General features: G+C 41.5%; 1 pseudogene; it reads left to right on the top strand.

Moving 5' to 3' along the window:
* The first annotated feature begins 2,361 nt into the window (after positions 1-2,361).
* On the top strand, positions 2,362-24,547 carry LOC121052838 (annotated as a pseudogene).
* The last annotated feature ends 642 nt before the right edge of the window (positions 24,548-25,189 follow it).

Genomic DNA, 25,189 nt, shown 5'->3' with positions numbered 1-25,189 from the left:
TGGCACATGAGTCCTACAAAAGGCACACGTGGCTCATATGTCACCAAAATTATGTGAACTTCGAGGATGACACATGTCAAAACACGAGTGATCCATTGATTAAATGACGTGGAAGCATCAATTGTGGAAGCTTCAAAAGCATTTAAAGCGGATCAATCGTTGCTCGAGTTAAGCATTTAAAGCGGATCAATCGTATTAAACTGATTGATCTCGATGAAAATCAAGTATTAAATACAAATATCGATCAGATTAAATTGTTTAATTCTGATTGAAATCAAGTATTAAATTCAAATATCAATCAGATTAGATTGTTTAATTCTGATTGAAATCGGGCATTAAATCAAATCGAAATTGATTGACATATTCCTTAAATAAAAGATAATTAAATCAATCAATTAAAACTGATTGATTTAATTACGCAATTACGGAATGTGATTAATGCTATGTCATCGAGACGCCGATACTATAAATACCCCCTCTCAAATCAAGAGAAGGACTTCAGCCAAAAATAGAGAAGAAGACACTCTCAAAATTTCTGAAGACTCCCAAGCTCGTGTGAAGAACTATCAAGCTGCCAAATAGCTGGTTCCTCACCAATCTCAAGTTAAAGCGTTCGTCACGTGTCAACTCTCGTGACCACCGTCCAACTCAAGATCAAGCGTCAAGCCCTTGAGTGAAATTCATCATCGGAGATCGAATCAGAGGATTACCAAAAATTGTAACCCACACTTAAATTAATAAAATTATTATTTTTTGTACACGTGTCTGCATCTTGTTTGTTTTCAGATTTCCGTGTTTACAGTTGGTAAGCAACAGAAGGCCATATTCTAGTGATCGAGTTGCAGCTGCAGAAGATGGAATCCATGGCTGTGATTGCTGAAGGTGAGTCTTTAGTTCTTTTGTGATTGTTGTCAAGTTGATGCGCATATGTTGTGAGCATGAAGTTAGGGTTTTACAAGTTCTGCAAACTAAAGATATGCATATTGATACTGCCATTAAATAATTGGAACGTCTTCTTTCATTTCTTCAAAAGTTTAGAGAAAATAGATTTGAAGAGTCCTTGATTGCAGCTAAAGAGATTGCAAGTGAGATGGGGATTGAACCATTATTTATGGAAAAACGGGCAATTCACAAGAAGAGACAATTTGATGAAAGCTCTAGCGAAGCAATGACATAATTAGCTGTAGAATCCTTTAAAGTCAACTATTTTCTCTACATAGTTGATCAAGCTATTTCTTCATTCAAAACCAGGTTAGCACAATTTCATTCAAATTTAATATAATCAGTTAATGAGCATAATGTTTTGAGAAAGCTGCTGATCTGTTAACTTTGAGCATTGTGTTGCCCTACTTATTGATCTCCAAATATCATGAAATTTTAATATATTTCTCTTCTGCTAGTTAACAAAGGATCTGGAAAGTTTCATCTTATTTTGATGTATAGTGAATCTCCGGTGATTTTTCTTTTAAGTCTAGTCTACTTTTGGAAAAGTTTCAGAATTTTTAGTGTACCCTTTGATTTTTTGCTGAGATTTGGACTTCTATGTGAATCATTTAACCTCTGATATTTGTATATATTGAATTAGACATTCTAATAGTTATTTCAAAGTTGATTTCTTGTCATTTGGTTTTTAATTGAATTTTTGGTGGATTTTCAAACTTGACTTTGCTGCTGCTCTGTTTTTCTAAAATCTGACAGTTCAGTCTTTTAACATCCATCGTTTTCCTTACTTATCGAGCTCTGATTAGTTTGAAATTTTAGTATGTTGTACCTTGATGTGTCAGCTTTCATTCTGAAAAATTTCAAATTCATAGTTGTACCAATGAATTTTTCGTAAATCCTCAAAGTCGAACTGTTCCTGCCTAAAGTTTACACTTTAAGTTGTGTCAAATTTGATCTTTTTCTGAATTTCTTTTGCTGAGAACCCCTTAGGTCATTCCCATTTTGGGGTGTGACATGTGTATATAGTTTATTGAACTTTTTTTTTTCTAAACCAAGTTAGAACAATTTAAAACTTTTGAAGAGAATTTTAGACTTTTGTTTGATTTGGACAAGTTAAGGTCTGCAGATCGAGATAGTTTGAAGAGTTTTTGTGCTAACCTTACAAATTTACTGAAGCATGGCGAGATTTCTGATCTTAATGAAGATGATCTATACCATGTCTTACGAATGTTGAGTCAAGATTTACCCAATGATACATAAAGAGCTATTGATGTGTTGAATTATATAAAAGAAGTTGATGGTTGTTATCCAAATGCTTGAATTGCTTATAGGATGCTGCTAACTATATTAGTCACAATTGCCTCTGCATAAAGAAGCTTTTCGAAGTTAAAATTGATCAAATCTTACCTCCGGTCTACTATGTCACAAGAGAGATTGAATGGTTTGGCTATAATATCTATTGGAAAAGATATTGTTGGAAAACTTGATTATGTAAGTTTGATTAGTACCTTTGCATCTAAAAATGCAATACGATTCATATTTTAGTGATATTTTGAAATTGGGATATTGTCTTTTTTGTAATGTTTTGAGCATTTGTTTTGGGGTCTCGAATTTTTTTCGCCTTGAGCCTCTAAACTCATAGGGCCAGCCCTAATTATTGATAATATTCTCATTGCTCATGAGCTTTTTACAATTTCAATATATAAACAGTGTTCTAAAACTTTACCACCCAGGCCGCCTAGGCCCTAGGCAGTGGCTCTCCGACTAGAGTAATGACAAATCGACGGGATTAGGCGGGTTGGGGTTGGGCGGTTGCTTAAGCATCTGCGAGCTCTGGTGGTTGGGCGCTAGGCAGCCTCTTGAGGGGGGATTCTGCCTCTCTCTCGATCAAGGCAGGACTCCCTTGGGTGGCGGAAGTGGTGAGTGAACTTCACCTCCCTGCCACGCTCGTTTGGATTCTTCCGGCCACAGTGTTCGACATTATACATATATTAAAGCTGGTTGTACTTTTCATTACTATTCATGTAAACAGTGAAGTGAGGGTTTTGCCCCTGACTTTTGACTGAAATTATAGTTCTACCATTTCTTTTATCATTTTTTTTTTTTTACAATTCTGCCATATCCTTTCATTTTTATTTTTTGAAAGAAGGGCTGGTGCCATATCCTTTCATTTTTCATTTTTCATTTTTCATTTTTTATTTTTTATTTTTATTTTTATTTTTTATTTTTTATTTTTTATTTTTTAAGGGAGAACAATTCTGTTTTGTATTTATAAATTTCTACAAATCATGAAAAAAGTTTATTATTATTTGCATTTGTTGGTAATCTATTATTAACAACAAAACAAATCATACACATAGATATGTTATATCAATAGATTATTAAACACAAAAATAGAGCCGCCTCCTTTTCCTAGGGTTAGGGTTTCTGCGGTGTTTTTGTGCAATCAATGGCTACTGTTAATACTATGGCTGCTCGATTGGCTTCTTCTCTAGCAATTGTTGAGGGGAGGAAGCAGGTTGATCTGCGACCTACACAGAGGAAGGGTATGCGGCAGGCATACGTGTTCTTGGTGGGAAAGTTGCTCATTGCCCGAGAATACAAGACTCAATCTTTTCTAGGGATCTTTCAGAATGCCTGGAGGGTACATGGATCATTTTGTGTGGAGGAAGCGGGGGGACAGAGGGTTCTCTTCACTCTGTCTGATGCTACAGATCGAGATCGGATCTGGAAAGGAGGTCCATGGGGTTATAATCAGGCTCTAATTTCCCTAGCTTACTACGATGGTGTGGCTGCCATTGAATCGGTCTCTTTCACCACGTCTTCGTACTGGATCACTTTGCAAGACATCCCCCCTGCGTTTCGGTATGAGAGGGTGATGACCATGATCGGATTTACTCTTGGTGATTTTAAGGAAATTGACAAACAGGCCAAGAAGGTTGGAAAGCTTCAAATCAGGGTGGAGATTCCATTTAACCAACCATTGTCCTTCCAACGATGGTACTGGGGGGAGGATGAAGTAGAGTTTTTCTACGAGTATAAGTTTGACAAACTCTTTGATCGATGCTCGAATTGTGGCTTGGTTACTCACGTCGGCCTCCCATGCTCGGGACCTCCTCTGGAGCAGAATGATGAGGCAGAACGCACAGTCCTCCTAGGTGCGTCACAGGCGACTAACTCTACTGCACCGGAGATGCAGCTTGATGGAAACTATATCTCCACCTCTCGAGTTCAGCATCGACTAGCACAATGAGTGTAGGAGTTCGGGCTAGGGTTTCTTTGGGAGGCAAGGACATTGTTTTCCATACTGTGCTTCCTAACTCAATGCCAAAGCGACTGCTCCATAATCTGGCAATACTGCTGCACCGACCTCGACGTCAAGCTCAGATACGAGAACTGCCTGAGATGATGGTTGTACATGACAGCATCATAGGAAAGAGGAGACTGAGAGAGGATGTTACAATCACTATATCTCCTAAGAAGCTCAAACTGAGCCTAGCCGTTGGAAAAAGTAATCTGAATCTGGAACCGGAACATCTAGGTTTGGTACCGGTGCTGCAAAATAAGGAATAGCCCTCCAAGTGAAGAGGAAAAGGGGAGACCTGCAGGTAGTAAGAACAAGTTATCCTACGGGGAAAAGAAGAAAGCAAAGCAGGGGGACGAGACTAGGGTGGTAAAGAAAAAGCTTCTCTCCAAGCTTGACAAGGCAGGTGGCGGATCAGGCTCCAATCCGAAAGGAAAGGAGATGGCTCTTTTCTAATTGCAGTTTTCTTTCCTTCAAGTCTATGTGAAGGTGGTGAAGCTTCTATATGTCTTCTTAGTGTTTGTACCACAATTGCTTGCCTGGCAAGCAAGGGTTAGTTGAATATTTTCTTCCGTAGAAGGCGAGGTTTAATCACTTTTGTATAGGCTTGCAAATTTGCAAGCGCATCAGAGACTTTAGTAGTTTGTTATAGCTTGGATGGGGAAGTCAGTTTGTTTCGTGTTGGCTTTCTTATGTAAGCTTTGTAGATTATAGCATTTTGGCTGTTGATCTATTGATATTCAACTTCTATTAAAAAAAAAAAAAACAAATCTGTTCAAGGAAAACCTAATTTGTGTTTAGCCCAAACTCTAGGTTACTTGACCTAATTAGAAGGATCTAGAATCCTAATCAATGTAGAATTACTTTCCTTGTATGATTGAGATTCTATGCATTGTAATCCTCTATATAAAGAGACCCCTATTATCAATGAGAATATACAGCAAATTCCTCTCAAATTCAGTTTCTCTACAACACGTTATCAGCACGAGCCCTAACCCTGAAACCCTAAATTCGTAGCCTTCAAATCCCAGAAACCTCAGCCGCCCAACTCGAAGATCTCAACTCCAGGAGTCCGAAACCGGCGGCCCCATCCCCAGAACCGGCCGGCAAACCACCGAACCGGCCACCAGAAGAAGCAAAAAGTTCCCCTGCCCGATTCAAAGTCTTTCTCACCACCTCCTGCAGCCATACTTGACCTCTTGCAGCACCTCCAACCCAGAAACCCGGAACCGGAAAAACCTCCACCGGAACCGGCCTAGAATCATCCGAACCGGCCACCAGAAAAGGTTGAAACCGAACCAGCAGAGAGAGAAGAAAAAAGAAAAAAAGAAAAAAAGGAGAAGCCCAAGCTGAGCCCAAGCCGCAGCCCAAGCCGCTGCCTGAGGCCCAGCAGCCTGAAGCCCAACAACCGGACCCGGCTAACGTCATCCTTGCGTCATTCGCATCCACGTCAGCCTCCAGTCATCTGCCACGTCAGCCTCCAGTCAGCTGCCACGTCAGCTCCGATATCCACGTCAGCACCCTGGTCAACGCCAGTCAACACTTTTCCGGTGACTTTTCCGGCCAACTTCCGACCATTTTTCAGGCCAACTTCCGGGCACTTTTCCGGCGACTTTTCCGGTCAGCTACAGTAACTTTCCAGCGATGACTTTTCCGACCATCTTTTAAGGTAAACTTTTCTAAAAGTTCCCGTTTTTGAAGTTTTATTTCAATTTCTTCTTCTTTTCTCGAGGACTTCCAACATCCCTTCTTCTACCCCCCTTTTCTTCTTTATAGGGGAGACCAAAAGCCGAACTGTGTGGGTTCGTGCTCACTCCAAGCTTGGAGCTTGTAGAGTCCTCCAAACTTAAAGTTTGTTGAGAAGAAAACGATCGACCACATACATCGTTGTTTCGATCTAATCCAAAACCTCTCTTGGAATCGGATTTTCTTAGAAGCGACTACGCTCAGAAAATTCCTAATTTCTTGGAAGCGACTACGCTCAGAAATTTAATAGTTTTTCGTGGTAGCCTTTTCGCTCCGAAACTAACCCTAATCTTGTGTTGATTTTCAGGATGAGTAACCTGAACAAGTTGAACTTCGTTCCACTAGAAACAACTAGCGCAGGATACCATAGGTGGGTTCGAGATGTGCGCCAACATCTTAAGGCTGATGGACTTCTGGGAGCCATCCAAGAGCCTGGTCAGAACGTGCTCTCCATTGAGCAAGCAACTGCTTTCAAAGCAAAACAAGCTGTACATACCTCCAACAATATGGAGTATTTACTACGTCACCAAGCCTAAGTAACACCCTCTTTGGGACACCCACAAGCCATGGTGAGGCCCAACCGAGACATGCATCTTGTAGCCTTATGTTCAAGCTACGCTACGGTATCCGGAAGTCGCAAATCCGTCGCCGGGAAGCCACCTTTTCGGCCTTGCCAACATGCCTCCACAATATGCTTCTCTAGACTAGAATAGTAGCTTTGAGTCCCACATCTAAGAAAATGTAAATGAGAGAGCCTCCTTCCCCTATAAAAGGAATGCCTCCTCCCACAACTGGGGGGATCACATTACATCTCTTGTAATCTTGTTAGGCCGCAAGGCTCGACACACTAGTATAAGCTTTCAAGTGGACGTAGTTTCCCGCTAAGGCGGGAGACGAACCACTATACATCTCGTGTCACCTTCTCTCTCTCTCTCTCTCTCTCTAAAGCTAACTAGAGATCCAACGGATCACTAACGTTAACATTGGCGCCGTCTGTGGGAAGCCAACACAAAGGCTTCGTCACCTATCATTGAGTTAAGTCATCTTAAATCATTATTTTTTCTTTGGGCTCAAGGTAGTTCTTAGCGGCAACTTGTGCCATTTGCCAAGTCAACGCCAATCAATGTGGTCAACGCTCGGCGAGGTTGGTCAACGCCCGGCGGGGTCGGTCAACACCTAGCGGGTCAGGTCAACGCCCGGCGGAGTCGGTCAACGCCCATTGGGGATGGTCAACGCCAGGCTAGCTTGGTCAACGCTGAACAACAACAACAACAAAAAAAAAAAAATTTGAAAAATTGGCGGCAAACTTCTCTGGACACCCAGAGATTTGCTCTGGGCACCCAGCCACTTCCGCCAAAAGCTTCCTCCTCCGCTGGAAACCATCTCCGCCAGCAGCAGCAACCAACCACACCTGCAGCTTCTGCTGGCTTCCTCCGCCCACTGCAGCGGCCCTACCTCCGCCGAACTGGTGATCCGTCGAACCGGTGCTCCGCCAAACTAGTGATCCGTCGAACCGATCCTCCGCCAAACTGGTGCTCCGCCGAACTGGACACCCAGAGATTCCCTTTGGCCACCCTTCTCCTTCTTCGCTGCATCCTCCGCTCCGCCGAGCTCCAGGCCTGCTGCGAAGCTCCGCTAAACTCTTGAGCCTCCGCCAAACTCTTGAGTCTCCGCTGAACTTCACCACCGGAGAGGCTCCGCCGGACTGTACACCGCTGACCCCCAAACTCAGCCATCGCAAATGCCAGTCCGGTCACGTCTCCACCATCCTCCGCTCCGCCGAGTCGAACCTACAGCTCCACCGCCGCCAGTCAACGCTCAACGGAGCACTTCCGCTGTACAACTCCGTAGATGCTTCGTGCCACCCAGAGGGTTCCATCCTCCTCTCCGCTGCACTGCTCACAGCATAGCTCGCTGGCAGCCTCCGCCGAACTCTTCCGGCACGACTCCGCTAGCTCACTGTTGCGCTCTCCACCCACTGCAGGTTCCGCCACACTGTGCACCGCTAGCCTCCACCGCTGAGTGAAACTCCGCCGAGCACCTCCGCTAAAAGCTTTCTCCTCCGCTGCACCCCAGCACCGCCGAGCTCCAGGTCCGCTGCACCCCAGCACCGCCGAGCTCCAGGTCCGCTGCACCCCATATCCGCCGAACTCAAAACCTCCGCTGAACTCCGAGTTCCGCCGGCCTTCCACCTCCGCAGGACTGTTCACCGCCGAACTTCTCCTCCGCTGGACAAGGCTCCACCGGCCAAATGCTCCGCTCCGCTGAGCTGCAAAGCTAAGCAAATGCCCCGTTCCTCTAGGAAAGTACTCCGCTCCGCCAATCTGAAATCTGCAAATTGCAGCGGCCACCAGCGTCAAACAACCACAACCCAAATCCGATTTGGAATCCCAGATATCTCTTATACACCCAGTCGGCGGCACAACCAGAGATAAGTTCTTTATCTCATACTTCAAACTCAACCATGATTCACGTATATATGTTTCTGAGCATGAGGACATGCATGTTCACGTGAAATCTATTTTCCCAATGCCTCCTTTACACGTAGATGCCATCATGATTTGCTAGCCTACCAATAACATGACACACGTACCTGCTCCTGCACATTCCACCGCTTAGTACATAAGCCCTTATAAATAATAGGCTACTCACCACCACGTGGCATATATTTGTGGTAGCATGCATGTGCCTCATATTTACGTAAAAGGTGACTTTCTCCAAGTCGCAACAATATACAAATATATACATACTCGCATGGGACATATGACATAAAGCATCAATAGATTACTTTTATATGTTAGGTTACAGTACAACCGCTAAAACATGTTTTATGGTGTTAGACACATGATCCCACGTGCACTAGACTATCAAGATATGGCATGTGTACAAATTGATAAGGCACTTCTATTGCTCCCAGTTCCTATGTATGTGTTACACGAGCACAAGCACTACAATATGGCCACCTGGTAACTACCTAGGTTTGTCACTTATGGTAAACTCGCATGTACACATTCTTCTCCGATCAATGCACTTAACAAGCATTTAGTACTTCTAAAAATTAAAATTATATGCTAATCGTTTCTCTTGTTAAGGATGCATATCGGACATCGTTTCAAATCAGTCAATGAAAACGTTGGTGCAATATTGGAGCGTCATGCTCGGATAACTCCACTAGCCTCCAAATCGGCATAAGATAAGTCACTATGTCTTACATTTTACGCTCTTTCAATTTGAGCTACCGCTATGCCAATACCATGCTTTTACTACTTCTAAGCATGCTTATAGAATATCACACTTGATATATCTTTACATGCTTCCATAACTTTTAAGCATGCCTACAACATTTCGTAGATTTGGCAACACTTTCTAGATCTCACATACTAGATATGCCATGCTTCACATACCGATCTCAATGATCCTTTAGCATATCTACAAAAAATGCAAAAATGATATTAGCATCCACATTACAAGTACATGCTATACACATATGCCATGCTTCTATTTTAATTGCAAAATTAAATAAACATGGGACACTCGAACAAAATATTATTACTTGCCCTATGTGTTTATCATTTTTCAAACCAAACCGCCAAGCGGTAAGGCAACGCCTCATAATGACAATGACCGCTACGCGGCATTGTAGTCAAGTTTCTCCTTCGAGAAAACAGCTAGGGACTAGTTAACACAGCCCACGGCAGCCATTGATCTGGCAGTTAACCCCGACGCTTGGGTATCTAAGATTGGGCTCGCTACCCAACACCCTCTGCTCCGCGCAGCTCCCCTCATCAAACAATTTTCCGACCATCCGGAGGTCTATAGCCAGGAGTGGGGGACTCCTCGCAGGGCCTGGCAGGGGCCCACCCGAAAGGGAAAAAGCGTTCGCTCCAACCAATTCTAGATGGACAACGCACTCGCACTAATTATGCTTGATATACGGCACAAAGCTACGCTTTGGTATCAACCCGCAAGAACACCCTCCTTGACTGGGGACTTCGGGGACTTGTACATACAGCCCAACATAATTAGCAACGGTCACGCTCATGCCTCAGGGCATCACCTTCGAGCTACCCGTTAATGCCTTCCCGGCACCCCCGAGCTTCCGCTCATGCCTTCCCGGCACCCTGAGCTTCCCCTCATGCCTTCCCGGCACCCCGAGCTTCCGGTCATGCCTTCTCGGCACCCCCGAGCTTCCGCTCATGCCTTCCCGGCACCCCAAGCTTCCGCTCATGCCTTCCCGGCACCCCCGAGCTTCCGCTCATGCCTTCCCGGCACCCCCGAGCTTCCGCTCATGCCTTCCCGGCAACCCACGAGCTTCCCGCTCATGCCTTCCCGGCACCCCGAGCTTTCGCTCATGCCTTCCCGGCACCCCGAGCTTCCGCTCATGCCTTCCCGGCACCCCGAGCTTTCCGCTCATGCCATCCCGGCACCCCGAGCTTACCGCTCATGCCTTCCCGGCAATCCTCGAGCTTTACACTCATGTCTACTCGACACACTACACGTTAATGGAACATTGAATTTTTTCTACCATTTGTCGTTTACCGATTGCGACAAATCAAATTCTTTTCGCGTCCCATTAATAAGAGAGACAACCAAACAAACGCAACCGTACTCGCGATCATCGTTCATGAGTTACAAATGCATACCTCCGCGGCGCTCATGCAACTTGCATCTCGCGAGCATAACCCCGTCAAACTCGACCTCGTTCGTCTCCTTGCGCGCGTCACGCATTTATCATATGCAATTCATTTGCTCACACGACCATATGCGCACTATTACGCTCATATATTCCAACGCATATCAATGCAACTCACATTTGTTGCCCAATGCAACGAGCATTTTACATATGCCTGTTTTTTGTCTTTGTTGTGCAGGTTTACGAGTCCCTTCTTGCTTACGGAGTTCGGGGACTTGTAAGGGCTCCATACCGCCCGCTTACTTATGCTTGGTAACTTCGTGATTATAACTCCCCAACCAAGAAGCTCCTCTTACTCGGGGACTTCGGGGACTTGTACATACCTCCAACAATATGGAGTATTTACTACGTCACCAAGCATAAGTAACACCCTCTTTGGGACACCCACAAGCCATGGTGAGGCCCAACCGAGACATGCATCTTGTAGCCTTATGTTCAAGCTACGCTACGGTATCTGAAAGTCGCAAATCCGTCGCCGGGAAGCCACCTTTCCGGCCTTGCCAACATGCCTCCACAATATGCTTCTCTAGACTAGAATAGTAGCTTTGAGTCCCACATCTAAGAAAATGTAAATGAGAGAGCCTCATTCCCCTATAAAAGGAATGCCTCCTCCCACAACTGAGGGGATCACATTACATCTCTTGTAATCTTGTTAGGCCGCAAGGCTCGACACACTAGTATAAGCTTTCAAGTGGACGTAGTTTCCCGCTAAGGCGGGAGACGAACCACTATACATCTCGTGTCACCCCCTCTCTCTCTCTCTCTAAAGCTAACTAGAGATCCAACGGATCACTAACGTTAACACAAGCTAAAGCCATAATTCTCATGACAAGGCACATGAATGACACGCTCCAAAATGAATACCTCAATGAGGAACACCTAAGAAAGTTATGGGTAGAACTTGAGTAGCGATTTGGCAACTTTCGTGACTCCCTGCTTCCTGATTTAGAAGTGTGATGGCATAGCCTCCGCTTTTGTGATTTCAAGTCTGTGCTTGATTATAACTCGGAAGCTCTTCGTATCAAGTCTCTGATGGAGTATTGTGGCCAAGCCATAACTGATACGATGTTGATCGAGAAGACTCTCTCTACCTTCCCCGTCTCTGCATTGATGATTTCAAAGAATTATCGGATTGATGTAAATGCAGGACGTATCACAAGGTTCCATGAGCTCATTAGCGCCATGAACGTAGCTGAAAAGCACGATAATATCCTTGTGAAGAACTATAATGCTAGACCCGTGGGAACTAAGCCTATTCCGGAGTCTAACTATAGTCGCGCCCCCAATGAAGGACGCAAGGAGCGAAACCCTAAGGATATGGACAATTCTGGACATTCTGGTCCATATGTTCGCCCTAAAGAGGAAGGAAATCGCCAAGAGAGGCGTGCACGGAACCGTGGAGGTCAACGTGTGAAGAGAGAGAGAGAGGCGGAGCCTCTGACCATGGTGGTAACACCACCAAGAGGATAGGTCGTCCAAATCACGCCCCAATGGCGCCTCGATCAAGGGAGCCTGACCATAATGATGTTTGTTTTCGATGTGGATCAACTGAACATTGGGCCAAAACATGTACCACACCCCAGAATGTTGCAAACGCATACAAGACGTATCGTGAAGCAAGGGAAGCAAATTACATGGCACAAGATGATCAAGATGGTGATCTAGATCTAAGGGTGGAAGACTACGAGGATCAAGACCCAGAAATTGGCAATTTTGATTAAGTCTTTTTATTTTCCAAGAGATGTAGGCGATTGCCATATTACTTTTTATTGGATTAGATTTTCTTTGATCATAGAAACAATGATGTATTCCGTTGGTTTATGAATAAAATTTCGAGTTCTTTTCATTTTGACTCAATTTTGATTCTGAGCATATGACTTTGTGACTACGATGGCTGGGCCATCAGTATTAATTCAAGGACATGGAATAGCCCAAGTTCCACTTGCCAAATGGCACCTTGATTACAATTGTCACAGAAACTCTCTACGCTCTTAGGGCAAATAGTACCCTATGAATAGCCAACGAATTCCATGCGAAAATGCATGTAGAGAACGGAAATGAGTTCCTTTGCATTACCTCTAATGATTGCGAACAAAGACGCATCTTAGAGAAGTTTATGTGTCGCTCTAGTGGATTTTATGTCACTATTCGAGCTATTAAATCCAATAAAGTTATGAGAGAAGATCTCTTGGATTTATACACATATTGGCTTTGTCACGACAGGATAGATCATCCTAGTCATGATATGATGATCCATCTACAAAAGACTTCACATGGACATCATTCCTTTCGAGCGAAATGAAGCATGAATCAAAAGTTGATTCTTAGACTAAGTGTGACCGACGCTGCGGCCTAGGGCACCACCTCCGTCCACCGCCAGCCTAGGGCTGGCGTAGTCCCTATCCATGACTCCATGGATGGCATCCATCATGGTGATGGCGCCCTAGGTGATGCTGCAATCACCAACTTGCTTCACATAGTGTTTCGAACGCTCAGGCCTAATACTCAATGGTTGCTTCTAAGGCCTCTCGCTCGTTTTACTAAGCCTTTTCCTTAGGGAAATTAGGACTGAGACAGTCCTATGCAAAGGATATGCCATTACTCATTCTGTTCTTACAAAGAATCCGTAGGGATTTTGTGGATTGATTCAACCAACTTGCGAATGTTTAAATATCTCATGATGTTGGTTGACACGCAAACACACTGGTCACGTGTTGTGCCATTGTCCACTTGTAATACTGCTTATGCTACACTCCTAGCACATATCATGTGACAATGGGCTCACTCCCCGAATCATCCTATTCAGTCAATTGGATTTGACTATGCTAGAGAGTTTACATCGAAGACTTTCAATGGTTATTGCATTGGGACTAATGTTGGACATTATATTCCCATGAACACACCCAAATGGTCTCACGGAAATGACTACGATGGTAGTCTGAACATTGGTAATGCGCACCAATTTTCCTATATCCGCTTGGGGAGATGCAATATCGCATGCAGCCATGCTAATTCGTCTACGACCCACCGCCACTCAATATACCTCTGCGTTACAGCTAGTGACTGGGTACAAGTATCATACTTACGCATATTTGAGTGTGTCATTTATGTGCCAATTGCGCCGCCACTGCGCTCTATGATGGGTCCTTACAGACGAATGGGCAACTATGTTGGATTTGAGACTCCAACAATCGTCCGCCACTTAATGCCCTTGCAAGGCGATCTCCTTACTGCTAGATTTGCGGGTTGTTACTTTGATGAGACAGTCTTCCCGTCGTTAGGGGGAGATAAGAACACGGATGTTCAGTAGGAACGACAGGGATTGTCGTGGCCTGTCCCCACTATGTCTCATCTCGATCCCTGTTAAAGTGACGAGATCACACAAATATGCTGCAAACATGCCTGCAAGGAAGGACGTCCCTATGAGAGGACGTAGCGCCACCCTACATGGAAATAGGCATGGCGCCAACGCCAAAGAGAGTGGCACTCTGGCGTTATAGGCCATGGCCCCAGCTAGGATGCGTGGGACGCCCGTGAGTTCGAAAGATACATTGGCACAAACCAATCCTTGAATCATCGACACTCAAAATCTGTCTCATGAGTATCTTCCGGGTTATGGTTATCGTTGGGGGACGCCTCAACGTCAAAACCTATTCCTGAGAATATAGAGCTTTATGAAAATTACACTAGTGTACATGAGACGTGGGATAGAAACTCCATCATAATTGGTGATGTAGTTGCGTATTTCGTTGCGCATGAGTTTGTTGAGTCTGATGATATCGAACCACGCTCCGTTGATGAATGAATGCCAACGTAGAGAAATTTAGCCTAAATGGAAAGATGCGATCCAGGTTAAGATGGATTCTCTAATGAAGAGGAAGGTTTTCGAGCTAGAGATGCCAACACCTCCTAACATAAAACCTGTTGACTAATCGGTCTTCGTTAGAAAGTGTGATGAGAAAAAGAGATGGCAATCTCGCCTTATGGCGCAAGGCTTCTCACAAAACCTCCTGGAATCGACTATGATGAGACATATTCTCTCGTAATGGATGTCATTGCACTCCACTACCCTGTCAGTTTGGTAGTTTCCGAATAACTGAACATGCAGCCTACAAATGTGGTCACTACGTATCTCTATAGGGATCTAGATACGGAATATACATGAAGGTTCATGGCGAACTTCATTTACCCCATGGAGCGCGTTTACAAAGATATTGAAACGCTCACTAAAGTGACTACTTGATTGGGAAGGGATATGCCCACGTGTTTCTATGACAAGTTTCGGATTCTATCGCGGTTCATGTTGGACATGATCTTCATTAGAAGTCCTTAAAGAGTTAAGGGAAACCGCTGAACACTTGAAATCCGATTTTGAGATGAAGGATTTTGGGAAAACACGATTATGTCTCGGTTTGGAACTTGAGCATCGTGTCGATAGATGCTTAGGCATTTTGACAAGGTCAAGCCTTCAAGCACACCCATGATCGTCCGTAGTCTTGATCTTGAAAAGAATCCTCTTTGTCGAAAGGATGATGACGAAGATGTGCTAGAGGCATTAGTGCCTTCCTTAGTACAATAGGCGCATTATTGTACTTATCCCAATGCACAAGACCGGATATCTCATATGCTGTGAACTTGTTAGCTAGATATAACTCTGCGCCAACGCGACGCCATTGGATTGGTGTAAAAGATATCTTTCGATACTTGAGATGTATGAATGATATGGGCTTGTTCTATCCCTACAAAGAGATGATTGATTCGGACCCATCACACACCAGAAACGCCGCCGATGCTGGCTTGCGTTCTCTATCCCCATCCCAAAACGACATGTGTTTTGGAAGGTTTTGCTGATGTTGGGTATCTCTCTGACCCACACAATGGTCATTCCCAATCCGGTTAAGTGTTCACCATGGGAAAAGACCATGACATCTTAGAGGTCGACAGAATAGACCCTAGTCGCTATATCTTCGAACAATGCAGAGATCATTGCTCTTCACGAAGTGGTTCGTGAATGTATATGGATTGGATCCATAATTACGCATGTTCGAACAATTGTGGTTTGAAGTCTACCACAAATGAGACTACAGGCATTTAGGGTAATGCTACTTATTTTGAACAAATGAGGCAAGGCTGCATCAAAAGCGACAAAACCAAGCTTAATTAGCAACAACAGACTCTCCTTGAGATCAAAGTGAACTAGGTTCGATCTGAGGACAGTGAGGCAGACTTGTTTACTAAGTCATTGCCCAAATCCACGTTCGAGAAACATGTGGCAAGAATTGGCTTGCGGAAATTATCTGAACTCCCATGATCGTAGTCATCAGGGGGAGGCGCAGACATCAGGGGGAGATGTCTACATGTTCATCTCAAATCGTGAAGGGTGTGTTGTGCTCTTTTTCCCCTTCGACCGAGGTTATTTTTGTCCCACTGGGTTTTTGTTACTCGGCAAGGTTTTTAATGAGGCAACGAGATAAGCACCGCGTTTGGGCAACACAAGGGGGAGTGTTCAAGGAAAACCTAATTTGTGTTTAGCCCAAACTCTAGGTTACTTGACCTAGTGGTAATAGGATTTAATTAGAAGGATCTAGAATCCTAATCAATGTAGAATTAATTTCCTTGTATGATTGAGATTCTATGCATTGTAATCCTCTACATAAAGAGGTCTCTATTATCAATGAGAATACACAGCAAATTCCTCTCAAATTCAGTTTCTCTACAAAAAAATCATATTTTAAATAGTGCCGATGTTTTTTAGATTGTAAATATTCATATATTATACATGAAACTTAAAACAATAAAAAACAAACCCGCAGCATCGCGCGGATTAATTTACTAGTACACTACTATTATCTTAACGGCTACAAAGATCTCATGAGAAACAGTGCCACGGCTAGTACTAGTGACCCTTCCCATGCAGTAGAATTACCAAGACTGCCACTAGCGCTGAAGAGCCGCGACCTGCCCTTCTTCCTGGTGGATTCGAATCAGTACAATTTCGCTCTACCATTGATCCAAGAACAGTTCGAGCTGCTACGAAAAGAAAGCAAGCCAACCATCCTGGTAACACGTTCGATGCACATGAGCCGGAGGCGTTAAAAGCAATTGACAAGTTCAACTTGGTCGGAATCGGGCCATTAATGCCATCTGCTTTCTTGGACGGCAAGGATCCATCCGAAAAATCATTCGGTGATCTATTTGAGAATTCAAAGAACTCAGCGTACCTAGAATGGTTGAACTCGATGCCGAAAGAATCTGTCATCTACATATCGTTTGGGAGCATTTCCATGCTGTCCAAGATTCAAATGGAGGAAATTGCAAAAGGGTTGTTGAATTCTGGTCGTCCGTTTCTGTGGGTGATTAGAGAAAACCAAAAGAATGGAGAAGGTAAGGAAGAGAAAGAAGAAGACAAACTGAGTTGCAGAGAGGAACTAGAAGAGCTTGGGATGATAGTCCCGTGGTGTAGTCAACTGGAGGTTCTGTCAAATCCTTCATTAGGTTGTTTTGTAACACACACTGGCTGGAATTCAAGCTTGGAGAGTTTGGTTTCTGGGGTACCAGTGGTAGCATTTATGTTAAAAACCATATACATGCTCACAATATATGCACACAATCATAAAAGGGATTAAGGCTTACCTTCAGCAATCACTGGCATGGATTCCATCTTATGCTGCAAACACGAACACTGAATATGGCCTTCTGTTACTTACCAACTTGCTTCTCAATGGACAGAACAATATGTAAAACGTCGGTAGTAATCAGGGACCAATTCATCTGTATATATAGGAGACTTAACCCTCAAGAAGCTTCCCATTAAAGCTATCCATATCGGTTTAGGTTTCCTAGTTAGATTCTTAATGTAACACTTCATTGTAATCTTTCTTGCAGACTAAGAATAGGATTACTTACCTTAATGAATAGATACACTGCTTCATTAAGTTACAAGTATTGATTTACTGTTTGTATCCATGTTAAACTAGGATTGATATTAAGCTAATCATCAATTACTTTATGATGATATGTGTTATGTCCATATTTGATCTTACAATCTCCCCCTTGGACTCACACATATCATGCTCGATGATTTGCACCAGAGAACATTAAAACCTACTTAACTTACTGAAGTGCGCGCCAGATAACAAACTTAAATCGAAAATCCATTCCAACATGGTCAGATCACAGTTACTTATGTAGAGCAAGAAACAGTATACATTTTAACAAAAATGCAGAGTTTCAAAACCACAAACACAAGCTCCTGCAATCCACATATGTCAAACCAGAAGTGATACAATATATGTTAATGTGTATCAACAAGTAAACATATATTAGGTCCTACTTTATGTTTCTAAAACCAAAAACTCAAGAAAATTTACTGAACACTGATGGCTTAAAGATATTGCTTGAACCTTAACATCATGCTTCACATGATTTAAGCCATCTGATAGCAAGTATAACTTTAAACACAAAATCGATAATTTTTAGAACATTCAACAAAAACTGCAGTAATAACCAAAATCTGAAAATACCTCAAAATTTATTAATAATAAAATCTGTCATTACAAACAAGTTGTGATAAACAAAATAAAAGATCACAACTAAAACACAAGAACTCAAAAAACCTTAGAATTTTAAATGCTCCAACTGGACTAACTCTCTACTGAACCTAAGCATCTAAATTAGCTAAAATTCCAATGCTTGTTGTATGTTTCTGGAATGCTGCTACTGACAATGCCTTGGTGAAAGGATCTGCTAGCTGTGAATTTGTGTCAATACTCAAAACAGCTATTTCACCATGCTTTACTCTTTCTCTAACACTGTAATACTTTAGATCAATATGCTTGGAATTATTTGACCTTTTAATGTTCTTGCTAAAGAAAACTGCAGCCTCATTGTCACAATAAATTACAAGTGTTCCAGCCACAATGTGACTCAATACTTTGGTCTGCATGAGAAAATTCCTAATCCAAAGTCCTTCACACACAGTTTCATATACTGCAATAAATTCAGCTTGCATAGTAGAAGTTGAAACAAGTGTTTGTTTCATGGTTTTCCAAGCAATAGCACCTCCTGCAAGCAAGAACACATATCCACAAGTGGACTTCTTGGAGTCTGGATAATTCCCTGCAAAATCCGAGTCTGAGAATCCAATGAGTTTCAGATCCTCCACTTGCCTATAAACTAGCATGTGGTTTTTAGTTCTCTGCAGGTATCTCAACACTTTCTTCCCAGCTACCCAATGTTCATGGCCTGAATTAGATTGGAATCTTGACAAAATCCCTACTGCAAAAGACAAATCCGGCCTAGTGCAGACTTGTGCATACATGAGACTTCCTACAAGTCTGGCATAAGGCTTTGACTCCATATTTTCTTTCTCAACATCACTATTGGGACTTTGCTTCTTGGTTAACTTATCTCCTTTGGACATGGGAACTTCTCCAGCTGCACACTTCTCCATACCAAATCTCTTTAAAATTTTGGTAACATAATTCTGTTGAGACAAACCAAGTAGTCTCTGTGCCCTATCTCTTTTAATCTCAATACCTAGTACATAGGATGCTTCTCCTAAGTCTTTCATGTCAAAAATCCTTGACAGAAAACTCTTGGTATCTTTAAGCAATTTAATGTTACTGCTAGCCAAAAGTATATCATCCACATAGAGTACCAGAAAAATAAAATTGTTCCCAACAGTCTTCAAATAAACACACTCATCAAAAAGATTTTCTGTAAATCCAAAAGTAGAAATCACAGAATCAAATTTCTTGTACCACTGTCTAGAAGCTTGTTTTAGGCCATAAATTGATTTTCTTAACTTACACACCAAGTTTTCACTTCCAGCTTGTACAAACCCTTCTGGCTGCCTCATATAAATCACTTCATCTAATTCACCATTCAAGAAAGCTGTTTTAACATCCATCTGGTGCAGCTCCATATCAAAATGAGCCACCAAAGCCATGATTATCCTAAACGAGTCTTTTGTAGAAACTGGAGAAAAAGTCTCAGTAAAATCAATGCCCTCCTTCTGTGTAAAACCTTTGGCAACTAATCTTGCTTTATGTCTCTCTACGTTGCCATTTGCATCTCTTTTGGTTTTGAAAACCCATTTACAACCTATAGGCTTCTGGTTGGGGTCAGGTTCAACTAATTCCCAAACTGCATTTTGACTCATGGAATTAATTTCTGCTTCCATTGCTTGCTGCCATTGATGAGATTCACTACTTTCAATGGCCTGATTAAATGTAGTTGGATCATTGTCTTCTGCACAGTCCATTTCAATTTCTCCTTCTTGCAGATAAACAATGTAGTCACTCTCTTCCCCCCATAAGTTGGTTTTCTTGCTCTCTGTGATCTTCTAGGCTGAGCCACTGGAGGATGGTGAGATTCAGTTACTTGACCAGTTACGTGGTCAGTAACTTGACCAGGGACAGTTACTTGGTCAGTTACATGGTCAGTGACATGGGCAGTGACTTGACCGGGCACAGTTACTTGGTCAGTGACATGGGCAGTGACTTGATCAGGCACAGTTACTTGGTCAGTGACATGGGTAGTGACTTGACCAGGCACAGTTACTTGGTCAGTTACATGGTCAGTGACTTGGTCAGTGACATGGTCAGTGACTTGGTTAGTGACATGGTCAGTTACTTAGCCAGTTACTCGACCAGGTACAGTTACTTGGTCAGTGACATGGTCAGTTACGTGACCAGTGACATGATCAGTTACATCTTGTTCTAAAGGCAATGCTACACTTATATTCTCATCTGACACAATTTCCTCAAAATCTGAGGTTAAATCCTCAAGGTTTGTATTGTGAACTTTTTCGCTTAGAAATTTTACTTGATGTGTTTCAAAAATTCTAGGTGAATGATGAGCAGAATATAATTTATAGCCTTTAGATTTATCTGGATAACCTATAAAATAGCAACTAACAGTTTTGGGGTCAAGTTTATTCAAGCTTGGATTATAAATCCTAGCTTCTGCATGACATCCCCAAACAGGACAGTGATGAAGACTAGGTTTCCTGCCACACCAAAGCTCAAAAGCAGTATTTTCTATGGCTTTGCTAGGTGTCCTATTGCAAATATAATTTGCAGTTTTTAAAACCTCACCCCACAGAAATTTAGGCAAACCAGTTGTACACATCATACATCTAACCATGTTCAAAAGAGTCCTATTCTTTCTCTCTGCAACACCATTCTATTGTGGATTATAGGGTGTTGTGTATTGAGCTTTAATTCCATTGTCTTGCAAAAACAAGGCAAATGGACCCTTTTGTTGGCCGGATTCAGTGTACTTTCCATAGAACTCTCCCCCTCTATCTGACCTCACTGTTTTGATTTTCTTTTCTAGTTGATTTTCTACCTCAGACTTAAAGATTTGAAAGGCTTTCAATGCTTGTGCCTTTTCTGAAAATAGATAAATATAACTGTATCTAGAAAAGTCATCAATGAATGTGATAAAATACACATTCCCACAGATAGTTTGATGTCTAAATGGTCCACATATATCAGTGTGTATGAGTTCTAATAAATTTTGGCTTCTATATGCAGTCTTCTTTCTAGTATTAGTTATTTTTCCCTTAAAGCATTCAACACAGTCTGTTAGATCAGAAAAATCAAGTTCATTTAGGATGTTGTTTTTCACCAAAATTTTCAGTCTCTCTTTTGAAACATGGCCGAGTCTTCTATGCCATAAAAATGCAGACTTTTCATTTAGTTTGGTTCTTTTAACACCTGTTAAAGTGTTAGTACTGTTTGTGTTATTTTCAACAAGTAAAATTTCTTGTTGAGCCATTGAACAATTTAACTATAAATAATCATTCATAATAACACCAAAACCAATTTGAACAGAATTTTTAGAAATAAGAATTCCATTACTATCCATAACAAGTCTACAACCAGATTTTACTAAAAGAGAAACCGAAACCAAATTCCTTCTCATGGAAGGTACATAAAAAACATTGTCCAAAACTAACAATTTTCCTAATCCTAAATCGAGCTTTAAGGTTCCAATAGCCTTGACTGCCACTCTCATGCCATTGCCTACACACAGGTTCACTTCATCACTTTTTGGGATTCTCCTCCTTATGAATCCCTGCAAAGAATTAGTAATATGAATAGGTGAGCCTGAATCTATCCACCAAGACTGTGGTTCAACATTTATAAGATTAATTTCTAAAGAAAAAATTGTATTAGAAAAAATCTTACCCTTTTTGGCTAACCAATTTTTATAGCCAGTGCAGTCCTTTTTCATGTGTCCTACTCTTTTGCAAAAGTAGCACTTGAACCTAAATGGCCTATTTTCCTTGGCCACTGCAGTTGTTGAACTCTTAGTTATGGCTTTGATAGGCTTGAGCTTATTTTGGGGCTTTTTCCTTTTAGGCTTCTCAATGAGGTTAATGGTTGTAGCAGGTTCCTTTTCTTCCTTGATCCTAGATTCTTCATCCACACAGATGGATATAAGTTCATCTAAAGTCCAGTTTCCCTTTTGAGAGTTGTAACTGGTCCTAAGATGACTAAAACTGTTAGGCAAGGAATGTAGTGCATAATGCACTACCTGCTCATCCCTAACCCCCATCAAGAGCTCCCTGAGTCTGCCATTTATATTGATCATCTTCATAATATGCTCTCTAACTCCCCCTGAACCCATGTACTTCAAATCATGAAACTCCTTAGTTAGCCTAGCAGATTCTGCCTTTTCACTTTCTTTAAACTTAGCACCTATGAGTTCCAAAAAATCTGATGCTAGCTCAGGTTCTTCTATACTTCCTCTGACAGTCTTGGACATAGAGGTACGAATGAGGTTCTTAGCCATTCTATTGGATCTATGCCACTTCTTGTAAAGATCAGTTTCCTTCTTAGTGCTCTTTTCAGTTAACTCTTCAGGTTTGTCCTCAGTGAAGCAATAGTCTATGTTCTCATGCATTCCCATATAGTTCTCTACAGAATCTAGCCAAGCTCTATAGTTGGTTCCAGTTAGCATCAAGACACTGTTCAAGTTCATGTAAGAGTTACCTAAGGAGCAAAACAAAAATTCGTGTGAGTTCTCAATTTGTAAAGAAAATAACTTTAAGTTTTCTGTGTTTTATTTAGCTTTAAGCAACCAAAACAAGAACATACAGAAAACCTAAACAATCCATACTTGCATTCATATCAGTCCATAACCAAAAATAATGTTAAGCAACACTTTTGAGCAGAAGCATAACATCCTGGAGTTCTTTATCAATATACCATGTTCAATGAAAACAAGTTATCCAAAGAAATTTATCCACATCTTTAGACAGAAGAAAAATTTCTAAGTATCCGTATTTATTTTCATCAAGCACGCATATTGCTGTTTTGTATTCTAAAACCATACTTGACCACTTCCTTGGAAGATAAAACTGAAGCATAGTTTTAAAACACAAAACACAATTTCAGTTTTGTTACTCGATCAGTTACATGGTCAGTGACCTGATCATTGTTTTCTGCCAACATCAATGAAGAATGCTTTGTGCATCATAATCACTTATGCCAACAGAAAACCACAAAACTCATGAGCTTTTAACTTTATATTCTACCCAGATTCATCCTTGTAAGAAAATTAAGCTCTCGTATCTGTCAATTTTAATTGTGTAAACAAATTCTGGGAGATTTTTGTTATTCATGCAATTTTTCACAATCACAGATACAATACCATATCATCAATCAATTCATCATGCATATTCAAGCACAATCAAAATTGTTTCGATTCCAAGAAACCACAGAACAATCAAGAAATTGTAAATTTCATCCGGTCACCATCTACTCTAACCTAACGCACGCCAGGAATGCAACTAGTGTTCTTGAGCACAATCAAAATTCAATTATCATGCTATGAATCGAAATCAATTTCCATAGAAAAACCTATTTTTGCTTTTTCCCCAATTTGCTGCTAAAAATCACAGCGGAAGCGTGAATTTGATAATTAACCAGATGCAGCAATCGACTTAAGTAACTTACTTTGATCAGTTACATGACCAGTTACATGGTCAGTGACTTGGTCAGTTACTTGACCCGTAAAGCAAAAACCTTTTTTTTTTTTTTTTTTTTTTGTATTTGTTTTGCAAAACCCTAAAACGATTTTGATATATGTGAGCCTATGCTCTGATACCAATTGTTAAAAACCATATACATGCTCACAATATATGCACACAATTATAAAAGGGATTAAGGCTTACCTTCAGCAATCACTGGCATGGATTCCATCTTATGCTGCAAACACGAACACTGAATATGGCCTTCTGTTACTTACCAACTTGCTTCTCAATGGACAGAACAATATGCAAAACTTCGGTAGTAATCAGGGACCAATTCATCTGTATATATAGGAGACTTAACCCTCAAGAAGCTTCCCATTAAAGCTATCCATATCGGTTTAGGTTTCCTAGTTAGATTCTTAATGTAACACTTCATTGTAATCTTTCTTGCAGACTAAGAATAGGATTACTTACCTTAATGAATAGATACACTGCTTCATTAAGTTACAAGTATTGATTTACTGTTTGTATCCATGTTAAACTAGGATTGATATTAAACTAATCATCAATTACTTTATGATGATATGTGTTATGTCCATATTTGATCTTACAGTTTCCTTAGTGGACAGATCAAGGCACAAATGCCAAGTTGATAAAGGACACTTGGAAGACAGGAGTGAGGGTAGCACCGAATGAGGAGGGTGTTGTTGTGGGTGAGGTACGTGTTTGGATTTGGTGATGGAAAGTGAAGAGAGGAGGTGGAACGCTAAGATCTGGAAGGATCTGGCAAGAGAGGCTGTGAGTGAAGGGTCTTCTGACAAGAATCTGAAGGTCTTTTTGGATCAGACTGAAAGATAGTTGCTTTCTAGCCTAGAAAGATTGATGCATGTACGTTGACAAGGAAAAGCTATATGATTGCTTAGTGTACCTTTTTTTTGTTTTTCCCCTCTATTATTTTCTTTCCTTTGGTCACGTGTCTGAAATAGTAGTTTGAGTTGCTAGAAAATGTAAACCAACATTTCCTTAGAGAAAAATGTAGTCGTACGCGTGATGATAAAATAAATTTAAAACTTTTTCTTTTCACTTTTTACTGGAGAGGAGTTTGAAATAAATGACTTGTTTTTGCAATATGAATAGTGTACCTTTGGTTTCTGTTGTCGTCACTTTGCAAATGATTTTCAATGGATTGCTAGGCACTTTTTGCATGATTCATTGCAATTAAGAATTCTTCCTAAACACTTCTTTGATTGTGCAATCAACGTACATATATTTTCATATCTTTAGATGAGATATTAAGTCCAAGTACGATGTTTGTCTAGATATATCATTATTTGTAGATAAGGCAACGATCGTAAATGCATCTTATTTATTCAGCTTATTAGTGTAACATGTAGCTTTCCTCAAAATTGCTAAGCCTAAAAGCTATTGATCCTAATACTTAAAGTTATTGGCCAAACCTAAAAGCTATTGACGGAAAGAGCTTCTAACGACTGACTCCTATCTAGAAACCTGCTGA

Source organism: Rosa chinensis, chromosome 4 (genome assembly GCF_002994745.2).
Source record: "Rosa chinensis cultivar Old Blush chromosome 4, RchiOBHm-V2, whole genome shotgun sequence".
NCBI lineage: Eukaryota > Viridiplantae > Streptophyta > Magnoliopsida > Rosales > Rosaceae > Rosa > Rosa chinensis.
This window is presented reverse-complemented; position numbering and strand designations above follow the sequence as displayed.